Here is a 14,683-nt window from a genome sequence, read left to right on the forward strand (position 1 = left end):
CAGTATTATACCCTATGAGGGGGTGCATTATTCCCTATGAGGGGGGCAGTATTATACCCTATGAGGGGGGCAGTATTATATTCTATGAGATGGCTGCATTATATTCTATGAGATGGCTGCATTATACTATGTGAGGGGGCTGCTTTATATTCTATGAGGGGGCTACCCCAACTCCTGCTACATAATTAAGACATGTACAACCTTATACCCGGATATTAGCGTGTTTTACCGCATAATTGGTGGTCTGGTATTTAACTCTATGCAGCTACATAGTGGGCCCCAAGAATGATTTTCTCTGGTGGGCCCAAGGTGTTCCAGTCCGACGCTGGTTGTATGTAATGTATGTTATGTGTTTATCACTGTACAAGTGTGCTCGGTGGCCGCAGGGCCTACTCTCCCATTCAATAGCCGGATGGGAGCAGAAGGCCCATGCGCGATTGAGCACAATTGTCACACTACCATGGAGACACACACAGACAGACACATACATATATACATACATACATACATACATACATACATACCAAGTCTATCAAACATCCCACGTCCATCTCCATGCGACGGTAGCCCTCCATCGTCCAGCAAATATGGTGACTGCACACTACACTCCACCCACACACTACACTTCCTCCCACATGACATCATTTCCCCCCATTCTGCAGTGGTTTTTACACCCAATCCGCATGAAAAAACGCAGATCTTTTTACATCTGCGTTTTTTCGGTGGATTTTCCACAATCAATGAAAGTCAATGGGTGCTGAACCGCTGCAGAACCGCAAAAAGAATTGACATGCTGCGGAAAATAAACCGCAGCATTTCTGCCTGTTTTTTTTTTTTTTGGGGGGGGTGGAATGTTGGTATGATTTGTTAAAATCTCATTCATAATGCTTCTACTGTAATATTCTGTGGATTATCCACCTACAAACCTGTAGTATTCACTACTTATGAATACAGTATGCTCTTATATTATGAGTTTACTAAAGTAAAGAATATTAGCATATTCTCACATACATTACATGGACGAACGTATTGGGACACACCACTTAATAATACTTTCCCATTGACACAGGTGTATAAAATTTAGCACATAGCCATGCAGTTTGCCTTTACAAATATTTCTGAAACAATGGGTTATTCTAAAGAGCCCAATTAATTCAAGTATGGTACGGAAAAAAGATGCAAGTATTGCAACAAATAATTTGTACTAAAAATGTCTTTATTAATCAGAATAATTTGTTACATATTAGTTGATACAGAAATTACAGCAAAGTAATAATTCCAACAATGACAGATACATGATTCCAGGTTTTTTTATCCCCATCTCCCCTCCCTTTCCCATCTGATTGTGCACAATACAATCTTACCAATACACTACATTGACCACATACATGAATATAGCAAAACAGTGAAATTTCTTACTTCTGATGTAGTATACTACTAAAACATACCATAGGAAAATAGTCTCACCAAAACCTTGTCAAATGACAAATGCACTACAGGATGCAGCAGGCCTCCACTGATAAAGGCAGGGGCGGCATATAGTATTTTTATAGTATAAACTAGAAGGAGGCCTACTGCTATTGCATCGGGAGGGCGGTAATGTCACAGTGGGGGCAGGCTTTGCAGCATTGAAAATCTCCCCTCCCCATGTGCTCACCCACCTATCCACTCTCTCTTTCCCCATGTGCTGACTTCTCCCGTCTGTGCTCTCTTCTTTGACCTGTCTACCCCATGTGCTATCCCCCTTGTCTGCTGTCTCTCTCCTTCCTGTGCTGTGTTCTCCCTTCATGTGCTGTCCCATTTGAGATGACTGCCCCTGTGCTCTGTCTCTCTCATCCCTGTGTCTGACCGCTTACAGAACATACCACAGCTCCTGGGCAGGGGAGGAAGCAAAAGACAATACTGACATTATAGCAGGAGATCGCAGAGGATACATTTTGTGAGGTAAAATATTGTTTAAAAACAGACAGTGAAATATTTCACCTCACAAAATGAATCCTCTGTGATCCCAGGCTGTAATGTCAGTATTGTCTTTTGCTTCCTCCCCTACCCAGGATATGTGGTATGCTCTGTGCACGGTCATACACGGACAATTTTTAAAATTAACTTTTGTTCGTGGGAAAACCCCTTTAATGTGACTGGCTTCCTCTGTCTGTAGACACATCGCGCATCTGCCGCCGGGATCAGCCAAATGATTCACTGCGCCTGCATGGAATTTGCGCAGGCGCAGTGCGACGGTGTTCCGCTGATGGTACCGCGTAAGAGGCTGCGCGAGTATGAGTGGTGGGTACGGCGTATAGAGTGTGTATGCGATGGTGTTCTGCTGGTGGTATCGCGCAATAGGTTGGTACCAGCAGCAATTTCCATATTGAGACACCCATCACTTGGGTGTCCCAATATGGCGGTCAATGAACTTCCTCCGCTTGGATTTCTGGGATACAGTGACATCTGGACAGAACAGGAAATTAAAACATTACACGGCAATTATATAAATAATTTATGGTAATCCTAATTGACCTAAAATGGGAAAGGTTTATTCTGATTTCATGTCAGATACTGACATGTCAGATACTGAGAAAAACATGCATATGAGTTTTTATATAGTGTACAGTTGTGGCCAAAAGTATTGACACCCCTGCAATTCTGCCAGATAATACTCAGTTTCTTCCTGAAAATGATTGCAAACACAAATTCTTTGGTATTATTATCTTCATTTAATTTGTCTTAAATGAAAAAACACAAAATAGAATGAAGCAAAAAGCAAAACATTGATCATTTCACACAAAACTCCAAAAATGGATCAGACAAAAGTATTGGCACCCTCAACCTAATACTTGGTTGCACAACCTTTAGCCAAAATAACTGTGACCAACCGCTTCCGGTAACCATCAAAGAGTTTCTTACAATGCTCTGCTGGAATTTTAGACCATTCTTCTTTGGCAAACTGCTCCAGGTCCCTGATATTTGAAGGGTGCCTTCTCCAAACTGCCATTTTTAGATCTCTCCACAGGTGTTCTATGGGATTCAGGTCTGGACTCATTGCTGGCCACCTTAGAAGTCTCCAGTGCTTTCTCTCAAACCATTTTCTAGTGCTTTTTGAAGTGTGTTTTGGGTCATTGTCCTGCTGGAAGACCCATGACCTCTGAGGGAGTCCCAGCTTTCTCACACTGGGCCCTACATTATGCTGCAAAATTTGTTGGTAGTCTTCTGACTTCATAATGCCATGCACACGGTCAAGCAGTCCAGTGCCAATGGCAGCAAAGCAACCCCAAAACATTAGGGAACCTCCGCCATGTTTGTCTGTAGGGACCGTGTTCTTTTCTTTGAATGCCTCATTTTTTTCTCCTGTAAACTCTGTTGATGCCTTTGCCCAAAAAGCTCTACTTTTGTCTCATCTGACCAGAGAACATTCTTCCAAAACGTTTCAGCCTTTTTCAGGTAAGTTTTGGCAAACTCCAGCCTGGCTTTTTTATGTCTCGGGGTAAGAAGTGGGGTCTTCCTGGGTCTCCTACCATACAGTCTCTTTTCATTCAGATGCCGATGGATAGTACGGGTTGACACTGTCGTACCCTCGGACTGCAGGGCAGCTTGAACTTGTTTGGATGTTAGTCGAGGTTCTTTATCCAACATCCGCACAATCTTGCGTTGAAATCTCTTGTCAATTTTTCTTTTCCGTCCACATCTAGGGAGGTTAGCCACAGTGCCATGGTCTTTAAACTTCTTGATGACACTATGCACGGTAGACACAGGAACATTCAGGTCTTTGGAGATGGACTTGTACCCTTGAGATTGCTCATGCTTCCTCACAATTTGGTATCTCAAGTCCTCAGACAGTTCTTTGGTCTTCTTTCTTTTCTCCATGCTCAATGTGGTACACAAAAGGACACAGGACAGAGGTTGAGTCAACTTTAATCCATATCAACTGGCTGCAAGTGTGATTTAGTTATTGCCAACACCTGTTAGGTGCCACAGGTAAGTTACAGGTGCTGTTAATTACACAAATTAGAGAAGCATCACATAATTTTTCGAACAGTGCCAATACTTTTGTCCACCCTCTTTTTTTATGTTTGGTGTGGAATTATATCCAATTTGGCTTTAGGACAATTCTTTTTGTGCTTTTTCATTTAAGACAAATTAAATGAAGATAATAATACCAAAGAATTTGTGTTTGCAATCATTTTCAGGAAGAAACTATTATCTGACAGAATTGCAGGGGTGTCAATACTTTTGGCCACAACTGTATGTAAACGTCTAGTTTCAGCTGTATATTCTTTGCTGTTAGCACCTTTCACTTTCTCTTGTATAACATCATGTTCATGTCATTTATGGTGATTGTGTGTTCTTTTTAGTTGTAAAGTACAATATACACTAAATTTTGTGTGCCATCACGTGCCCTGTTTGCAATAAAGGCTATTTTTACCCAACATATGTACCGTGATCTAAATTTTTTCGACCTTCTATCGGCATATTCACTTTATTCGGACTCGCATGACAGCACCACGAGAGAGGGGATCCGCCCTTTAGGAACAGGAAACCTACAGACAAAAAGGGCGGCACCTCCCCCAACGAATCAGTTGGTTTCCTGTTCCTGAGGGGACGGGATCCTACAGCATGGAAGTCAGAATGGATCCCAGGCCGGCCGGCCGACACAGGTAGCGGGGGGGTCTCCTACCTTGGCTGGTGCGGAGCTCCTGGAGATGCCTGGGTGGTCCTTGCTGGGCTGCACGGCAGTGGCGTTAGCAGCAGAGAGCGGAGTCCGGAGGATGTTCGCCTCCATAAGAAGCCGTCGCCGGGTGAGTATACCCCGGGGTCCCCTGCTTCAGCGGTGTAGTGGCCGGGGGCGGTGTTCGGAGCGTGGCTGTGGCGGCGTTCAGGATTCGGAGGCGCTGCAGGAGGAAGCCCACGTGTCCCACATTGCTCCCAGGTACACAGGAAGTGTCAGCGGGGAGATGTTGTAACAAAACTGCATGTCCCTATACCGCATTTACTGCATGCACTGTGTGTAATATGTTTAATAGGCTCATTAGTATTTGGCACTGAAGCACTTTAAATTTGGCACCTCATCCTGTTTATTTATTGGAGGTAACACCTATATTAGGTAATGCACATTAGTTAACAGGTTTTGGTGCTGTTTATTTATTTATTCATCCTTGTAATAAAGCTGTGACACTTATGAGAGATACTTACCTATTTAACTCATGGTTATAATATGTTATTTGAGGTGCACTTGTGTTATTATTCTTTGCTGCGACCTGCATTAGTATTTATGCTCTGTTATATATTGCATTAATAAAATGTACTTTGCTTGGAAAACTCTATTTTGATCTAAAATTTTTGCTTAATGGTTCTTATATGAGATTTATTGGTATTGATGTTGTATATATTGTATATATGCTGTGCCACTAACCATGGTAGCCTCTCAAGCTCTTTAACCAACTGATGCGTGGGAGAGGTGCCACTCTTTTTGTCTGTAGACTTCCTGTTCCAGAAGGGCGGATCCCCTCTCTCGTGGTGCTGTCATGGGTTTCCGAAAAATACCGTTACCGGTAAGTAACTTAATACTTTTTGGTTGTTTAGTTTAATCCGAGTGATTTCTTCTTTAGTCCGTAGGTATACCTAGATATATTATGTACAAACTTATTGGATGTGTCAGTTACATTTACTAATGAATGTAGTTGTTACTTTTGTCCTTGCACATATCTGTTTTAAATACTCTGTCTTCAGTCTGAATCTACAATCTCAGCATTCCAATAAGAACAAAGAAAAGCACTGCATGAGCATGACTGCAGCAACTTGTGACTGGTGACTAAAATAAATAAATAAAAAAAAATATATATATATATAGTATATACTGTATATATTGCAATACAGTAACAAGAGTCTGTGTCTATGAATTGTCATTGGGAGTTTTTTTAAATCCACTCTATATTATGAAACTGCATGCCATAGAATACTTGTGTCATATAGTGCAATACTTAGTCACTGTATAGATCTCTTCTGCACAGAAATCCCATCGGCTGCGAGGGGATGATGCAAGTGGCAGTTAACAGGATGGCTCAGTTGTCAGGTCATTGCAGCTGTACATTCAACTAATAAACAGCCTGTGATCTAGATCCTTGTGCATCCTGCTTCGCTGCTTGTATTTGATCCTCACTATGCTGAAGTACTGACATATCAAGTAGGTGACTTTGTGTGTATTTTTATAACATGATGCAAATTTTATAAGGCCAATCTTTTATTTGATGATTTATAATAGATAACTTTCATTTCTGTTTGTGATCTGGCGTTGCGCTATTTCATGCCATATGTTGCATAAGTATCTGCAGTAGCCATGGTAAATTACTAATTATTTCAAGAAAAGGATTTACATGTCCAAGAGTCACTCATTTGACATTCACAAACTGTGATGTCCCAGCGAGCGGTGGGTCTTCAAACCTGAACTCGACAGTCTCATATCTCCTTATAAACCTGTTGTGGTCAGGAGACCCCCCCTGTGAACATCTGCTATGAAATTAAATATTAACCCCTCTATATCAATTGTCTGGACATTATGGTCTGTATTCGAATTTTGAAGCCGACCTAATAAGGGATATATAAACATACTGTAGTGTGTCAGTGTATACCCACCTATGTACTTTTTAATTTTTTTTCACTGTTGCTTTACAAAAGTATTAATATTAGTTTTTAATCAATGGCACATTTCTTTGCATCCAGACTTTTAATGGCAGCATTTTGGGGTACATATACGGTAATTAATGAATTAACTTTTATTAGTTCTTTCTTGGTGGTAACAGGGAAAAATATCAAATCCGGATTACATCTTTATGCTTTTTTAACATTTGGCATGACTGGGGCTGGGCAATTCTCAATACGTGTAGGTTTATTAAAATGTTTTGTATATTTGCACAACTCTAAACATGTTTAATAGAAAAAAATAATTTTTGTTGACTGTCCATACCATAACTATTTTATTTTTTCCAACTGATGAAGGCTTGTTTTTTACTTAATGAGTTTGAGTTTTATTGATAACATTTAAGGGCATATAAAATGTATTTACTGCTTGACTTTTATTCACTTATTTTATTCATTTCAAGACCAGGCCATTTACCACCATTCTTAAACTGGCACACGTTATTCTTCATACAGTTGTGGCCAAAAGTATTGTCAACCCTGCAATTTTGTCAGATAATACTCAGTTTCTTCCTGAAAATGATTGCAATCACAAATTCTTTGGTATTATTATCTTCATTTAATTTGTCTTAAATGAAAAAACACAAAAGAGAATGAAGCAAAAAGCAAAACATTGATAATTTCACACAAAACTCCAAAAATGGGCCAGACAAATGTATTGGCACCCTCAGCCTAATACTTGGTTGCACAACCTTTAGCCAAAATAACTCCGACCAACCGCTTCCGGTAACCATCAATGGGTTTCTTACAATGCTCTGCTGGAATTTTAGACCATTCTTCTTTGGCAAACTACTCCAGGTCCCTGATATTAGAAGGGTGCCTTCTCCAAACTGCCATTTTTAGATCTCTCCACAGGTGTTCTATGGGATTCAGGTCTGGACTCATTGCTGGCCACCTTAGAAGTCTCCAGTGCTTTCTCTCAAACCATTTTCTAGTGCTTTTTGAAGTGTGTTTAGGGTCATTGTCCTGCTGGAAGACCCATGACCTCTGAGGGAGTCCCAGCTTTCTCACACTGGGCCCTACATTATGCTGCAAAATTTGTTGGTAGTCTTCAGACTTCATAATGCCATGCAGTCCAGTGCTAGAGGCAGCAAAGCAACCCCAAAACATCAGGGAACCTCCGACATGTTTGACTGTAGGGACCGTGTTTTTTTCTTTGAATGCCTCTTTTTTTTTCCTGTAAACTCTATGTTGATGCCTTTGCCCAAAAAGCTCTACTTTTGTCTCATCTGACCAGAGAACATTCTTCCAAAATGTTTTAGGCTTTTTCAGGTAAGTTTTGGCAAACTCCTGCCTGGCTTTTTTATGTCTCGGGGTAAGAAGTGGGGTCTTCCAATTTGGCTTTAGGACAATTCTTTTTGTGTTTTTTCATTTAAGACAAGTTAAATGAAGATAATAATACCAAAGAATTTGTGTTTGCAATCATTTTCAGTTAGAAACTGAGTATTATCTGACAAAATTGCAGGGGTGTCAATACTTTTGGCCACAACTGTACGAGCAGTTGAAAGACCTGCAACAATATTACTCGTCCGCTCAAATCAGTTTTACAGTATTTTCTGTGTTACATAGGGCGTCATTTTTATGTTGTTTTCATAATACCTTTTTTGACAATATCGTGTTATATAAAATAAAGGAAATAAAAAAGGGGGTACTGAAGCAATGGTCAATCAAATATTAGAAATAATAGGACAAAGAATTAAAATATTCAATAAAAATGTCTTTATTAATACATATAACACTGCATGCAAAAAACAGCTGCACCATAAAAATATATATATTATATAATTAGCACATAAAAAAGGCCCACAAAAAGCCTCAAAAAATTAAAGGGTTGAGGATATAATTAATCCAAATAATCAATACACCACGGCGATCTAATTCCAAGAGAAATGGAAATATATATATGTAAATATATATAAATAAATATAGTAAAAAGTGCAATGTGCTGAATAAAATCACAAATATATATAATGATAAACCAAAAAGTGCAGTATACAAATTACTGTGTTATCAAAAGGACCACAGATATATCATAATCCACACTTGAACATTAAATAAAGTGCCACGTGCAAATAGTAAATCAATCAACACAACACAGAATGTTTAATAAATGTGTATATCTATATCAATGCAATGAAAAGTGCATAGTGCAGAAAAAATCCCTATGTATATATATATATAAGTTGGAGGCTCTGCCGTGGGGAAAAATATAAAGAAGACACCCTTCTATTTTAATAGCGTCTTATATATCCATCATGTCCGGCTTATAAAAGTAATATCAATCTAAAGCAGGCATTAATGTGTTACCTAGATGGCAGGGCCAGAATATTTCTAATATTTATTTGATTGACCATTGCTCCAGTACACCCTTTTTTATTTTCATATTTCAGAATGGTCTGCCATTCAAGTTTTTAAAAGATATACGTCACTTTCTTATTTTTATTTATTAATATAGATATAGTGAATATATATTTATTATTGTGTTTACATTTACATAAAGTAAAGGAAATATGTGTCTGTCACATTTTTTTTAAACCACAAAGGACAACTCAAATACACTATGAAACAATTATTTTTATGTATTGGCAACGTTGTTTTGTTTTTTACAATGGGGCAAGTAACACCAATTTGGACAAGCAGCAACATTTTTCAACAAAAAATGTTTTATATATTTTTACTGAAGTATTTATATAATTTTACACATACTGCCCTCTCATAAGGTCATAAAAGACTTTTGGGGACTTTTCAACATTTAAATACTTTTTTTAACCCCTTCAATACCAAGGGTGGTTTGCACGTTAACTCCCGGGCCAATTTTTACAATTCTGACCACTGTACCTTTATGAGGTCATAACTCTGGAACGCTTTCATGGATCCCGGTGATTCTGACATTGTTTTCTCGTGACATATTGTACTTCATGGTAGTGGTAAAATTGCATTCAAATAACTTGCGTTTATTTGTGAAAAAAACGGAAATTTGGCGAAAATTTTGAAAATTTTGCAATTTTCCAACTTTGAATTTTTATGCCCTTAAATCACAGCGATACAGCACACAAAAAACTTAATACATAACATTTCCCACATGTTTACTTTACATCAGCACAATTTTGGAAACAAAATTTTTTTTTGTTAGGAAGTTGTAATGGTTAAAAATTGACCAGCGATTTCTCATTTTTGCAACACCATTTTATTTTTAGGGACCACTTCACATTTGAAGCCACTTTGAGGGGTCTATATGATAGAAAATACCCAAAAGTGACACCATTCTAAAAACTGCACCCCTTAAGGTGCTTAAAACCACATTCAAGAAGTTTATTAACCCTTTAGGTGCGTCACAGGAATTTTTTGAATATTAAAAAAAAAATGAACATTTAACTTTTTTTCACAAAAAAAATACTTCAGGTTCAATTTTCTTTATTTTACCAAGGGTAACAGGAGAAATTGGACTGCAAAAGTTATTGTGCAATTTGTCCTGAGTACGCTGATACCTGATATGTGGGGGGGAACCACTGTTTCGGCGCATGGCAGACCTCAGTAGGGAAGGAGCGCTGTTTGACTTTTTCAATGCAAAATTGGCTGGAATTCAGATCGGACGCCATGTCGCGTTTGGAGAGCCCCTGATGTACCTAAACAGTGGAAACCCCCCAAGTGACCCCATTTTGGAAACTAGACCCCCCAAGGAACTTATCTAGATATGTGGTGAGAACTTTGAACCCACAAGGGCTTCACAGAAGTTTATAACGTACAGCGGTACAATTAAAAAAATCATATTTTTTCCACAAAAATGATCTTTTCACCCCCAATTTTTATTTTTCCAAGGGTAACAGGACCCTAAAAGTTATTGTGCAATTTGTCCTGAGTACGCTGATACCCCATATGTGGGTGTAAATGACTATTTGGGCGCATAGCAGAGCTCGGAAGGGAAGCAGCGCCATTTGACGTTTTTGGCTAGAATTGAGATCGGACACCATGTCGCGATTGGAAACCCCCTGATGTACCAAAACAGTGGAAACCCCCCACAAATGACACCATTTTGGAATCTAGACCCCCCAAGGAACTTATCTAGATGTGTGGTGAGAACTTTGAACCCCCAAGGGCTTCACAGAAGTTTATAACGTACAGCAGTACAATTAAAAAATCATATTTTTTCCACAAAAATGATCTTTTCACCCTCAATTCTTATTTTTCCAAAAGTAACAGGACCCTAAAAGATATTGTGCAATTTATCCTGAGTACGCTGATACCCCACATGTGGGTGTAAACCACTATTTGGGCGCATGGCAGAGCTCGGAAGGGAAGCAGCGCCATTTGACGTTTTTGGCTGGAATTGAGATCGGACACCATGTCGCATTAGGAAAGCCCCTGATGTACCAAAACAGTAGAAACCCCCACAAATGACACCATTTTGGAAACTAGACCCCCCAAGGAACTTATCTAGATGTGTGGTGAGCACTTTGAACCCCCCAGTGCTTCACTGAAGTTTATAACGTCCGGGCGTGAAAATAAAAAAATCGTATTTTTTCCACAAACATGATCTTTTAGTCCCCATTTTTTATTTTCCCAAGGGTAACAGGAGAAATTGGACCCCAAAAGTTGTTGTCCAATTTGTCCTGAGTACGCTGATACCTCATATGTGGGAGAAAACTACTGTATGGGCACACGTCGGGGCTCGGAAGGGAAGTAGTGACGTTTTGGAATGCAGACTTTGATGGATTGGTCTGCGGGTGTCATATGCGTTTGGAGAGCCCCTGATGTACCTAAACAGTGGAAACCCCCCACAAGTGACCCCATTTTGGAAACTAGACCCCCTAATGAACTTATCTAGATGTGTGGTGAGCACTTTGAACCCCCCAGTGCTTCACAGAAGTTTATAACGACCGGGCGTGAAAATAAAAATATCGTATTTTTTCAACAAACATCATCTTTTAGTCCCCATTTTTTTTATTTTCCCAAGGGTAACAGGAGAAATTGGACCCCAAAAGTTGTTGTCCAATTTGTCCTGAGTACGCTGATACCTCATATGTGGGAGAAAACTACTGTATGGGCACACGTCGGGGCTCGGAAGGGAAGTAGTGACGTTTTGGAATGCAGACTTTGATGGATTGGTATGCGGGTGTCATGTGCGTTTGGAGAGCCCCTGATGTACCTAAACTATTGAAACTCCCCACAAGTGACCCCATTTTGGAAACTAGACCCCCCACAGAGCTTATCTAGATGTGTGGAGAGCACTTTGAACCCCCAAGTGCTTCACAGAAGTTTATAACGCCTGGGCGTGAAAATAAAAAAAACATTTTTTTCCGCAAAATTATATTTTTGCCCCCAATTTTTTATTTTCCTAAGGGTAACAGGAGAAATTGGACCCCAAAAGTTGTTTTGTAATTTGTCCTGAGTAGGCTGATACCCTACATGTGGGGGTAAAACACTGTTTGGGCACATGGCAGAGCTTGGAAGGGAAGGAGCACCATTTGACTTTTTCAACGCAGAATTGGCTGGAATTGAGATCAGACGCCATGTTGCCTTTGGAGAGCACCTGATGTGCCCAAACAGTGGAAACCCCAAATTATAACTCCAACCCTAACCTCAACACACCCCTAACCCTAATCTTAGCCCTAGCCCTAACCCTAGCCGTAACCCTAGCCCTAGCCCTAGCCCTAACCCTAACCCTAGCCCTAACCCTAGCCCTAACCCTAACCCTAACCCTAGCGGGAAAATGGAAATAAATACATTTTCTTTTAGTTTTTTATTTTTCCCTAACTAAGGGGGTGATAACGGGGGGTTTGATTTACGATTTATGGCGGTTTTTATGTTTGGCGGCTGTCGCACGCTAAAAGACGCTTTTTATTGTAAAAATAGTTTTTGCATCACCACATATTGTGAGCTATAATTTTTCCGTATTTTGACCCACCGAGTCATGTGAGGTCTTATTTTTTGCGGGACGAGTTGACGTTTTTATTGGTACCATTTTCGGGCACGTGACATTTTTTGATCGCTTTTTATTCCGACTTTTGGGGCGCAGAATGAACAAAAACCAGCGTTTCATGAATTTCTTTTGGGGGGGTGCGTTTACACCGTTCCGCGTGCGGTAAAATTGATAAAGTGGTTTTATTCTTCGGGTCAGTACGGTTACAGCGATACCTCATTTAGGTCATTTTTTTATGTTTTGTCGGTTTTTTGCAATGAAAACAATTTTATATAAAAAATAATTATTTTTGTATCGCTTTATTCTGCGAGCTATAACTTTTTTATTTTTTTGCGGATGATGCTGTATGGCAGCTCGTTTTTTGCGGGACAAGATGACGTTTTCAGCGGTACCATGGATATTTATATGCGTCTTTTTGATCGCGCATTATTGCACTTTTTGTTCGGTGGTATGATAATAAATCATTATTTTTTGCTTCGTTTTTTATTTTTATTTTTTAAGGGGTTCGCTAAAGGGGTTAACTAATGGGACAGTTTTATAGGGCAGGTCATTATGGACACGGCGATACCAAATATGTGTACTTTTATTTTTGTTTTTTTTTATTTTGAAAAAATGGATTTATTGGGGAATATTTTTTTTTTTTTTTACTAATTTATTTAGCGATTTTTTTTTAAATTATTTTTAACACTTTTTTTTTTTTTTTTAACTTTATTACCTTGTCCCAGGTGGGACATCACTGTCCTGTGACAGATCGCTGATCTGTCACATCACAGATCACTGTGACAGATCAGCGATCTGACACAGGCACTGCTGCAGACTTCCTCATGCCTGCGCTTTGCAGGCACTGAGGAAGCCAGCTTCCTCAGGCCCCCGAAGGCCCCCGTCGCCATCTTGGATTCGGGGGCCTGGAGGAAAGGAGTCCCCCGCAGCAGCGCTGCACATTGCGCTGCCGTGGGGGGCTCAGGGAAGCACGGAGGGAGCCCCCTCCCTGCCGATGCTTCCCTTTAACCCCCGGTACACCGCGATCGCGTTTGATCGCGGTGTGCAAGGGGTTAACGTGTCGGGGCGGTCCGTGACCGCCCCTGACACATTGTGCCGGGTGTCAGCTATGATAATTAGCTGACACTCGGCCGCGATCAGCGGCGCTCACCACGTGGGCGCCGCTGATCGCGATGACGTAATATTCCGTCCATGGTAATTAGGTCCATGGTCACATGGACGGAATATTACGTCAATTGTAGGTAAGGGGTTAAATTGAGTTCTCCTGTAGCAGGGCAGTTTCTACGGAATTTTGCCAACAGGGCGAACATCGAAAAAGCGCCCCCCCCCCCACCGAACATTAACATGTTGAATACTTTAGATATATGGAAGCACGGATTGTCTACTATGTGTGAGCCCGGGCCCAGCGTATTGTGCAGATGACTGCAGCAACCATGGCCGCGTCCTGTTTACTGGCCAACAGGCAACATTACCAATATTTACTGCGCTCTGAGCAAAATACAAACACACAACATACATATATATAACTATATATACTGTATATACACACTATATATAAGTAGATGGATGGATAGGGTAGATAGATAGATGAGATAGATTAGATAGATAGATATGGGATAGATAATAGATAAATAAGATAGATGGAAGATAGGTAGAGAACATGAAGGAACAACAGCAGGTTGGGATTTTATCAAACTGATGAAAAAAAATAAGACAATATTCTGAAAAATGCTTGTTTCTCTTTTTTGATCATGCATGTAGTTTGCTTTTCATGTTCGGTCTGCACTGTATGTGAAGATAATACTATTTCTCCATTGTAGCTATGTGGGAGCGCAGAACCCTGGCACCAGAGCCCTCCACCCTGGGCAGTAGCACCACATGTGCGGGCACACAGGCTCTCTTTACCCTGGGCAGTGGCACCACATGTGTGGGCACAAAGGCTCTCTTTACCCTGGGCAGTGGCACCACATGTGGGGGTACACAGGCTCTCTTTACCCAGGGCAGTGGCACATGTGGGGGGTACACAGGCTCTCTTTACCCTGGGCAGTGGCACCACATGTGGGGGTACACAGG

The sequence above is a fragment of the Dendrobates tinctorius genome, unplaced genomic scaffold (genome assembly GCF_039654945.1).
Source record: "Dendrobates tinctorius isolate UK_male_01 unplaced genomic scaffold, ASM3965494v1 ptg000117l, whole genome shotgun sequence".
In the NCBI taxonomy this organism is placed as follows: domain Eukaryota; kingdom Metazoa; phylum Chordata; class Amphibia; order Anura; family Dendrobatidae; genus Dendrobates; species Dendrobates tinctorius.